Source organism: Physeter macrocephalus, chromosome 13 (assembly GCF_002837175.3).
Source record: "Physeter macrocephalus isolate SW-GA chromosome 13, ASM283717v5, whole genome shotgun sequence".
NCBI classification, from domain to species: Eukaryota; Metazoa; Chordata; class Mammalia; order Artiodactyla; family Physeteridae; genus Physeter; species Physeter macrocephalus.
This window is the reverse complement of record NC_041226.1, coordinates 77,631,819-77,641,934: the sequence shown is the minus strand read 5'-3', so window position 1 is coordinate 77,641,934 and position 10,116 is coordinate 77,631,819.

Below are 10,116 nucleotides of genomic sequence, written 5' to 3'. Positions count from 1 at the left end.
TTTTTTTTTTTTTTTTTTTTTTTGTGGTATGCGGGCCTCCCTCTGTTGTGGCCTCTCCCGTTGCGGAGCACAGGCTCCGGACGCGCAGGCTCAGCGGCCATGGCTCACGGGCCCAGCCGCTCCGCGGCACGTGGGATCCGCCCGGACCGGGGCGCGAACCCGGTTCCCCTGCATCGGCAGGCGGACGCGCAACCGCTGCGCCACCAGGGAAGCTCCAAGGCTATCTTTACGCTGCACCAGCAGATGAACACTGCCTTGGCTTTGCCATGTTACTCTTCATTCCAGTCTCAGCTCCTCCACAGTGTATAGTATCGCTCTGCTGCCATCTTTCTACCAGCTTTGTCCATAAAAAAACTGGATTTCATTTTTATTTCTTTCCTCCATCACAAAGTGTGCATTATATTTTCTTTATTCTCTGAATTTCGGAATTACGAAATTATCCTGGGATTTGGGGATTTGATACATATATATTTATAAGTCGTTCTTTGGTCTTTTTTTCCCATCCTTCTAGGATTCTCATCACTCACGAGTTATCTCTCCAGTATCTTTCTTCCAGGTCTCTTTCACCATTTCCCTCACAACTGCCATTACTACATTTTTGCCACACGTATTTTTTTCCATCTGTTTCTCAAAACAAGTAATAAACTTTCTAGACTAGGATTTCTGTGAGGTTAGGGTTTCTTTATTCAAACACAGTGCTCAGATCATAGCAGGCACTTAGTAACTATATGTGGAAAAAAGAGTATATAAATTAGGCAATCATATTATTTTCAGTTTAACAGATTACAAAATATATGGACACAGATACAGATGTATAGAGATATGAGTGTATACGTGGATGTCTTCAACTATAAAAATAATGCTGCGCACATAAACATTTGGATTTCTGAGTTACCACCGGATACACAAACTAAATAGGACTCGTGCATAAAGGAAATGGAGGAATAGTGTACACGCAAATATAGGCTTTTCAATATATATTACCTCTAATTTCTTTCTTTTTCAATTCAAAACAGGAAGCAATGGTACCCATAAATTTTCTTGAACATTGTGCTTATAGAAATATTTGTGTTTCATGCCTCAAGTAATAGCAGAACAAAACCTTTTGAGTTCTATTTTTTTATTAAACCATTTAAAATGTTACTCATTTTGCTTTTTTGACTAGAGATAGTCTAAAAATGCTATTCTAAGGAACTATATATATATATATATATATATTTTTTTTTTTTTTTTTTTTCTGTACACGGGCCTCTCACCGTTGGGGCCTCTCCCGTTGCGGAGCCCAGGCTCCAGACGCGCAGGCTCAGCGGCCATGGCTCACGGGCCCAGCCTCTCCGCGGCATGTGGGATCTTCCCGGACCGGGGCACGAAGCCGTGTCCCCTGCATCGGCAGGCGGATTCTCAACCACTGCACCACCAGGGAAGCCCAGGAACAATATTTTTAATGATGCATGAGGCTAGATATTTTTTAATTTTTAATTTTAATTTTAATGATGCTTGAGACTAGAATTTTAGAAATGGAGCTATGTAATATTTTAAGCTTATTAATATTAAAGTCATTTTTATAAGGCACCTAGCAACAGTGTACACACTTACAGTGAATAAAAAGGGAAGCTACTACCTAAATATTGCAGACACATTATTTTATTTATACAATGTCTGTGATGACAATGCCAGAATCTTTTCTATCCCTGGCTCCATATTGGAATCCCCTGGGAGCTCTCCAAAAGACTCTCTCCACACTCAGGCTTCAGACCACAGGCTCACTGATATTTCATTTTATGAGCAATTTTCTCAAGGGAGAAAATAATCAGGCCCCAGCTTGCTAGAATGGGAAGAGAAAGGGAAGCAATAACAGTGCAATGAATATCATTTATTAAAACTTTCAAAGTGTTCCTTGCACCGACCAACCATTATTCTGCTCACGAGTACCTTACAAGGTAAGTATCATTATTGTTACCATCTCTGTTTGACAGAAAACAAAATTGAGTCTTAAGGATGTTAAGCAACATGCTCAGACTCGTCATTTACCAACTGGTGGAAATAGGCTTGAACTCAGTTCTGTTTGAAACAAAATGTCCTGCTCTGAACTGCTCCACTGCACTGTTGCATATGATGTTAAATTTGATTTACATGATAATGTCGTGTTTATTCTAACAATTTTTACTTCATCTTGACAGCGAGAAAACTGAACTTGAAGTATGTTTTTCTCTTATAAAAAGACTAGATTACACATAATTATACACAGAATAAAAGTGTAATTAAAAACACACGCATTTTGTTGACACGTTTGGAACCTTGGATTAGACTGTTTCTCTTTAAATGCATTAGATTTCTAAATATAGCCTCCGTAAAATAGGCTGTTCCCTAACAACATAAGGTACCGTGGCAAAATGCATTGTTTAATACAAACCTGGGTCACTGTGTTTCATTTCCAAGTGTGAATTTCTCACATTTTCCACATTATCCCTAATGTCAATGATAATATTCACAATGAGAACAGCACCAAAGCACTGGTTCTGTGTCAGGCCTTGTTTAGAGCAAACAACATTGACGTCTCTGCCTCTGTGTGACTCTCAGAAAATAGCATAGACAGCAGTGTGTGTGTGTGTGTGTGTGTGTGTGTGTGTGTGTTGCTGTTGTTGTTTGAGTTCAAGTTTATTAAAATTACGAAATGAATTTCAGAAGCCTACCTGAAAAATTAGTGTTGGAGCAAAGTACCTGAAATCTCTGGAATTCTTTAGATTCCCCCTCCCCTCCAGCAGGGATGATGAACTAAAGGACAGAGAAATCCTCCATGGGACGATGCTGCCTTAGTTTGGTTCTTTGTGGAAGCCTTCCAGGAGCCCAACAGCAGGCAGGCACCCCATCCAAGAGGGAAGCACACTGGTCCAAAGCACACTTTTTACTGATCCTCGGTCAGCCCTCCCTCTCCCTTGAGGGTGTGAAATTGTCAAAATTGTACAGTCATTGCCTTTATCATTTTTCTTTTATTCCACATGTCCAAAAATTTTACTAACCAGGATACATTTTCCTTAAAAGAGTAAGTCATTTTGTTTAGTTCTATTGATTCATATAATTTATCCCAGCAAATGCTAATAAATAAAATATTTCCCAATATGCATTAACACATACAGAAGTTTTTTATTTTTTGAAAATTTTGGTCGCGCCGCATGGCATGCAGGATCTTCGTTCCCCAATCAGGGATCGAACCCGTGTCCCCTGCAGTGGAAGCATGGAGTTTTAACCACTGGACCACCAGGGAGGTCCCCAGAAGTTTTAAAAATACGATTTATAAGATTTCCCACGTTAAAAACTTAACCTTATAATGTCTATTTTAAGACATATAATGTCTATTTAATGGTACTCCCGATTAGGATTTTCCTTCAAAATCTACCCTTTATTGTAGGCAAATTCTATTCACATAAAATAGAATTCAAATCTTAGGAGCGATAGTTTACTTTTCCTTAATGGTTTGTATTTTCACCTCAATGTTGATCCAGTTCTCACTTTTTGTCCAACCTGACGATCTCCGCGCTTCCTTCTTGTATTCATACAAGAAATGCTTGGACTTCCCTGGTGGCGCAGTGGTTAAGAATCTGCCTGCCAATGCAGGGGACACGGGTTCGAGCCCTGGTCTGGGAAGATCCCACATGCTGCGGAGCAACTAAGCCCATGCGCCAAAACTACCGAGCCTGCGCTCTGGAGCCCAAGAGCCACAACTACTGAGCCCGCGTGCCACAACTACTGAAGCCCATGCACTTAGAGCCCGTGCTCCTCAACAAGAGAGGCCACCGCAATGAGAAGCCCGCGCACCACAATGAAGAGTGGCCCCCTGCTCGCCACAACTAGAGAAAGCCTGCACGCAGCAACAAAGACCCAATGCAGCCAAAAATAAAAATATAAATAAATAAATTTTAAAAAAAAAGAAATGCTCAACATGTCACCTGATTTGAATATTCCAGAACATTGGTGGCAATATTATTCCTGCTCAAAGTCCACATAACTGATGACCTATGTGTGGCATAAAGAAACACAAAAAGCAACCTTTGGAGGACAGTCTAACCCCTAATGGCTGACCCATTTATTTCAACCAGCTCTAGGACTCATTTCCTCAGTTCCAATTCCCAGGTCATACATGCCCTCAATAAACATCCATTAAATCAGTTAATAAGAGTTGTGAGTGAGGAGTCTATTTGTTCAGGCTATAAAACATAAAAACTGTCCTTTACACTTAGAGAAAAATATGTTCCCTGATAAAAACAAGCCTAACATTGGCAGCATCAGAATCAGGCAGGTATTTGGAAAAAGTAATAATGATTGGAAAATGACATGACAGTTAAAGAATGTCACAAAAGAACCCATTTTACCTTTAACCTTTATCATGCTTTTAAAATATTCCTAGAGTTTCTTCCCATGACTGAATTTTTTAAGTCTAAAAATGTTGTCAAATAAAACAGTACTCTAAAAATAAGCAGCATCGCCTTCGTAGTTCATGAGGAATTGATCATAGTCTTAATTATTTTTTATTTTATTTTAGTTTTTTTCACAGTCTTAATTTTTAACTTGTATCTCCTCATTGTAAGGCAGTACATCAGAATGAGCCTGTCACTTGTGATCTGTGAGAATAAAGCAGTCTGACATGAGCCAGTAAAAACAAGAGCTATTCATGGAGTTTTCCCCAAGATTAAAATAAAACAATACATTTGAACTTCAATTATGTGATGAATTCATTTTGTATAATTGTAAGTTATTGAAAGTAATTGACTTGGGGTCATTTTTCTCTGTGTCTTAATGAATTTCTGTGAACAAAGAACAGATTAATTTCTTATCATCAGTGACCCCTGCCGTTTATCTGCAGAAAGATAGTGATCTATTAAACTTCCTAGGTTAGTCGAAGATCTTTGGCACTTGAAAATCCAATCAGGTCATAAATTGGAAAATTTTAATTTAAAAAGCACAGCTGGACATTAAAAATGTAATGATGTTTACTTCTTTAAATATTCTTTTGTAAGTGACTTTGCCATATGTAATAGCAATAAGAAGAGAGAGAGAGGTATGGCCGGTCTGTAGTAAAGCTCTTTAGAAATCACTCTTCTGAGGATCATGGGTCTAAGTGAATATCAAACAGGAGTTCCCACTGTGAAGGGTCTCAGAATTACTTGAAAATATAAGATGGACATAGGTTTATATAAAAGGCAGAAAGTAGGAAATAAGCCTACAAAAAATAAATTTTCTCTGATTTTATTTTCTAAAGGTCCAAATCCTTATGACCCTTGAAAACTCTGGATTAGAGGCTTTCAAATTCTTCATGCTTAAACACTGAAAACTTCGTTCCGCATAGAGGCTCTTTGCAGGGCAGATCTTTGTGCGGTTCTGGGGCCTCCCAGAGCATTGCCGCTAAGTGACCCATGTGTGGCTGGGAGGCCAGGTCAGAGGGAAAAGTGAGACTGGCTCTAAGACACAGACTGGAGTTTGAGTTGCAAGAGTCACCTCCTGGTAGAGTCGACTAGTTGCACACAGTGTATCCAGGAACATGATTTACTTAGACTCACAGCAAGCAAGCCAAGCTTGGGGTGGGGTTCAAGTAGGAGCAAAGAGATGGAGCAAGAGGCTGATGGGTAGCTTGACAGGCTGGGTGATTACAAGATATCATTTTACACACACAGCCCAACTTTCCTTCATTGAAAAGAAACTACATCTTCAGGCTCCGGACGCGCAGGCTCAGCGGCCATGGCTCCCGGGCCCAGCCGCTCTGCGGCATGTGGGATCTTCCCGGACCGGGGCTCGAACCCGTGTCCCCTGCATCGGCAGGCGGACTCTCAACCACTGCGCCACCAGGGAAGCCCGGAACTACATCTTAATTGGGGCAATTGATTGTCCAATAGATGGACAACTACCATAGGGCTTTTCTATTTAAGAAAAATATGCTTACTCACTAAAGTAGATATCAGATTGTGAAGAAATTGCACCAAAATTTCGTATATAACCAACCTTTCCTACCCCATGGAAAAACTGACTTCAGTTAATTTCCTCAACACATAATCAAAACATTGTGTTGGGCACACTGATTTTGCTTGTTTAATCTCTTAAAGAGTTTTCGGGAATATTTACTAACGTTTTGCTCGTAAAAATAAACCTCCAAATTTTGTATCTGTATTCCCAGCGGGAATCCAATAAGACTGCTCAAATATTGCATATTATATGGGAAAGTCATTTGAAATCTCTAAAGCACTGTATACTATAAATTATTATGTCCATAATTACAGTAGAGAAAAGTCACGTGCTTTCCAGGTTTCATTTCAAGATGCACTTTTAAAGTAGCGCCATCCTCCTATTAACCCACTCCTCTCTATTCCTTTTTAATTTTTTTTTTTCAAGACAATTTCGATGTCAGTATCCTCCATAAAGCACTCCCTGACTTCTCAAGCCCAAACCAGCTCTTCCTTCACTAAAGTCTTTTTCACTACACTCATTATTGCATAGTCTAGTACAGAACTGCAGTGGGATTGTTTCATTCCTTCATTGAAAAGAAACTACATCTTCAGGCTCCGGACGCGCAGGCTCAGCGGCCACGGCTCACGGGCCCAGCCGCTCCGCGGCATGTGGGATCTTCCCAGACCAGGGCACGAACCCGTGTCCCCTGCATTGGCAGGCGGATTCTTAACCACTGCACCACCAGGGAAGCCCGAGAGTGGTGTTTTAAATAATCAGAAAATCTCCTAGAGAACGGCCATAGAAGATTCATATGAACATGGAACTTTAAATGGATGTGTGGGAAACAGTGACTTCAAGAAGAAATGTGGCCGCATAGGTCAGATCTTGCCCTTTTCTGAAAACAATACAAAAGCAAAAAGGACAGTGAAAACAAAACAAAATGGACTTCCATTTCCATCAAGACCACAGATTCCAAAGCACGTTGAAGAGCTGCTAAAAAGCAGCTAAGATTGGGTAGAAGCTACACGGAAGGGGATTAAAAGGAGAAGAACAGAGACGAGAGAAACAGGACAGTAGTATCCAATATCTGATCTCAGAAAGCTTAAGCAAAAACACATTTCCTCAAAACGAAGGATTCACCTGAAGTCAAAATATTATGTTTCTTCTTTGTAATACTGAGAATCACACCCGAACTAAGCAGAACTACGAGAAAAAATTCTCCTAAATGGAGTTTAGTTCAAGGGTGCTGAGGAGATGAGCCTCAGTGGCTAGAAGCAACTGTTTTGGCAGAACTATCTCAGTGCCATGACCCCTATTCCCCCTTTGGTATATCCCTTCCCCAGTGGTCTACAGGGGGGCCCAGGAATAAGGTGGGGCTAAGGTTGTCTTTTAGAGAGTCAATGCCACTCAAACAAGGAACAAAGACTGTCCTTGTTCAATCAGATAACTCACTCAACCTCCCTGGAGAAGGCGGGGAAATATTTCCACTTGCAAACCAGGCAGAGGGGAATTATCAAGCCCTATAATAATAACTATCTTTATTCTTATTTTACTATACCATTTTATTGGCATTAAAATGGATTGTCTAAGAAGTATATTTTTTCTCAAATCATGGAAAAAAAGGGAACCAGTATGGTTTGAATACCTACTAAAGACTAAATACTTTGATTTGCCTCATTTAATTTTCCTCTTAAGCCAGCTGTATTTTGAGACATGAAGGTTTACATAAGTTGTACCTACAAAAGTAATACAGTAATCAAGTGCTAATGATAAGAACTGAATCTATGATGTCTGCCCCTGTGATATTCTATTCACCATATTTTTCTGTTTCCTTCTAAATTTTGTGAGTTAATGGAGGATTTTCCTTATTTCAGGGAAGATAAGATGCCATCAATTAAAAGTTACACGATTCTGTTTTATACCACTAGGAATAAAATGTGCTGCCAACTAACACATGATGTGTATGAATGATAAGACACATCTGATTATCAGAGATGTTAACATGGAAAACAAGTGTTAGAGTGGATGAAAATCTAATTAAGCTTAAGAGAAAATTCAAGCTTCAAACATAAATCCCACAACTTTATATGTGAGAGAAACGATTCGCCTTGGATTAAATTTGATTTGTAAAAATACTGTGAATCAGTCTAGCCTCTTAATAATCACCCAAAGCACAGCTGATTGCCGATTACCAATATGCACTGTGACTTCATTTCAGTTAACGCTGGAATACAGTTGTCATTTTTATTTGTGTATAACAAGAATGAAATAAAATTTAAACATAAATAAAATCCTCTCCTATCAATTACACATTTGCAGATATAGAATAGTTCTTGTTGCTAAATCCTCACTTCCAACCAGCAAATATTGAAAATTTGCCATTTTGACTCCTGACTTAGTCAACTATTTTTAAGTTTCTTTCTGATGACTAAGTTAATTTCACAGGGCTTTCTTAAAAAGATTAAGACATCGTTGCATTTGCTGGAGAATTTATGTTAAAAACAACTTGAAAGGTTCAGTTTCCTGAGGAGAACAAAATGAGAGAATAAGATTGATATGGAGTTCGAAAAGATACTGAAATCAAATTCTTTCTAATAGCTCTTGGGATCTCTTTCCAGCATAAGGTGTATGCATCCTGGAGGTGAATGCAGTCCCACAGGTATGCGTGGGTCATATAATGATAAAGTTTTCCCTTTCATCATTTCTCAGCAGAGTGGAGTCAACCTTAAACTGTAGTGCATCTTTTCTAGAGTTGAAACAATTATGGAAGAATATATAAATTCATAAGATATTGTCATAGTCCGTAGGACACTGTTCTGATTTAAAACCACTTTAAGTGAATTGAATGCTTGTGAAAGTTGCTGAGGTAGTAAAGCCTCTGCCTTTTTCTTTATATGCAGGTCTGTATAGAGAGCATCAGAGTCTCTCTTCGGACAATTTTTTACTTCATCCATAAAAAGCCTAACTCATTTAGCGCCGAGAAAATTATTCCTTGTTTGTGCCAACAAAATAATTTATATAACTCTTCTTACACAGAACTCAAAACGCTCTTAACTAATTCAATCATGATGTATCCATAGAACATGTGGATTGTCTTATGGACAGAACTTGTTAGGTTCAGAGAGATGATTCAAGTGCAGTGTGGCTATGTTTTAAGGATGTAACTGAGTGGGTGAACCCCTAGAGTGCGTTCTCCTCTCAAGACACCTTCGTACATGTTCCCTCTATTTTGTTGCCCCTTAGGAGTCTTTAAAGGATCCAGATTAAAAAAAAAAATTATGTGCCTATGTGGAGAGCTTCCTTCAGTCATGCTATATCATACAAATTACTGAACTTAAAGCTTTCCTTTAGTAATCTGGAAAAAAATATACATTGGTTCACTGTATGTTCCTTATGGAATTTATATCCATAATATCCTAAAGATGCTCTAGCTCCAGCCCAGCACCGAGTGATCACCCAGAAATTCTGCTGGGTTTAGACCTTCTGCTCCTTGCACTGCACTGACTCTGAACTGGACTAGGCCCAGAAGTAAAGACAAATTTCCAAGATGCCATCTCACTGAGAAGATCTCATTGCACTCTAACTCTGGGAAATATTAACAGTGCTTTGTGATACCATTGGGAGTCAGAAAAGCTATAAAACTTAAAACTAGTCACCCTTGGTTATCTTGTGCTTCCAAGAAAAGCAGAAATGCCATTGAGAGATTCTTGAGTGTCCTCTGAGGTCACCTGATATCTGTAGCCAGCCTGTGGAAGCTCAGGCTTGAAACCCTCTTGGCAGAGTGCCAGCCTGGGACCAGAGTTAGCATCCAGATAAAACAGGAAGTGCTCTGCTGCTTCAGTTAAAAGCTGTCATTCTGCTTTACAAACCAGAACAGTGGTTCAGTATGCTCCAGGGAGGTCCAGGGGATTCAAGCTAATGTAAGATAGTACACTTGTCTCTTAGACACTTAAATGGCAATGTTAACTGAGAATATAAAAGAACAGCAAACCTTGGAAGAAGTTGTCAAAACACGTGCATTCAAGCCTCTCTGGCCATTCTTGCTAAGACCCTAGAACAGGAATAATTTCAGATCAGATTGTAAGGCTGGCATTGGAAAGACAGAGATTGGTAAAAAGAAACAGACCAGATATAAAATGAGGACAGGAGCAGAGGAGATTAGGATCTAGCAGCTAAAAT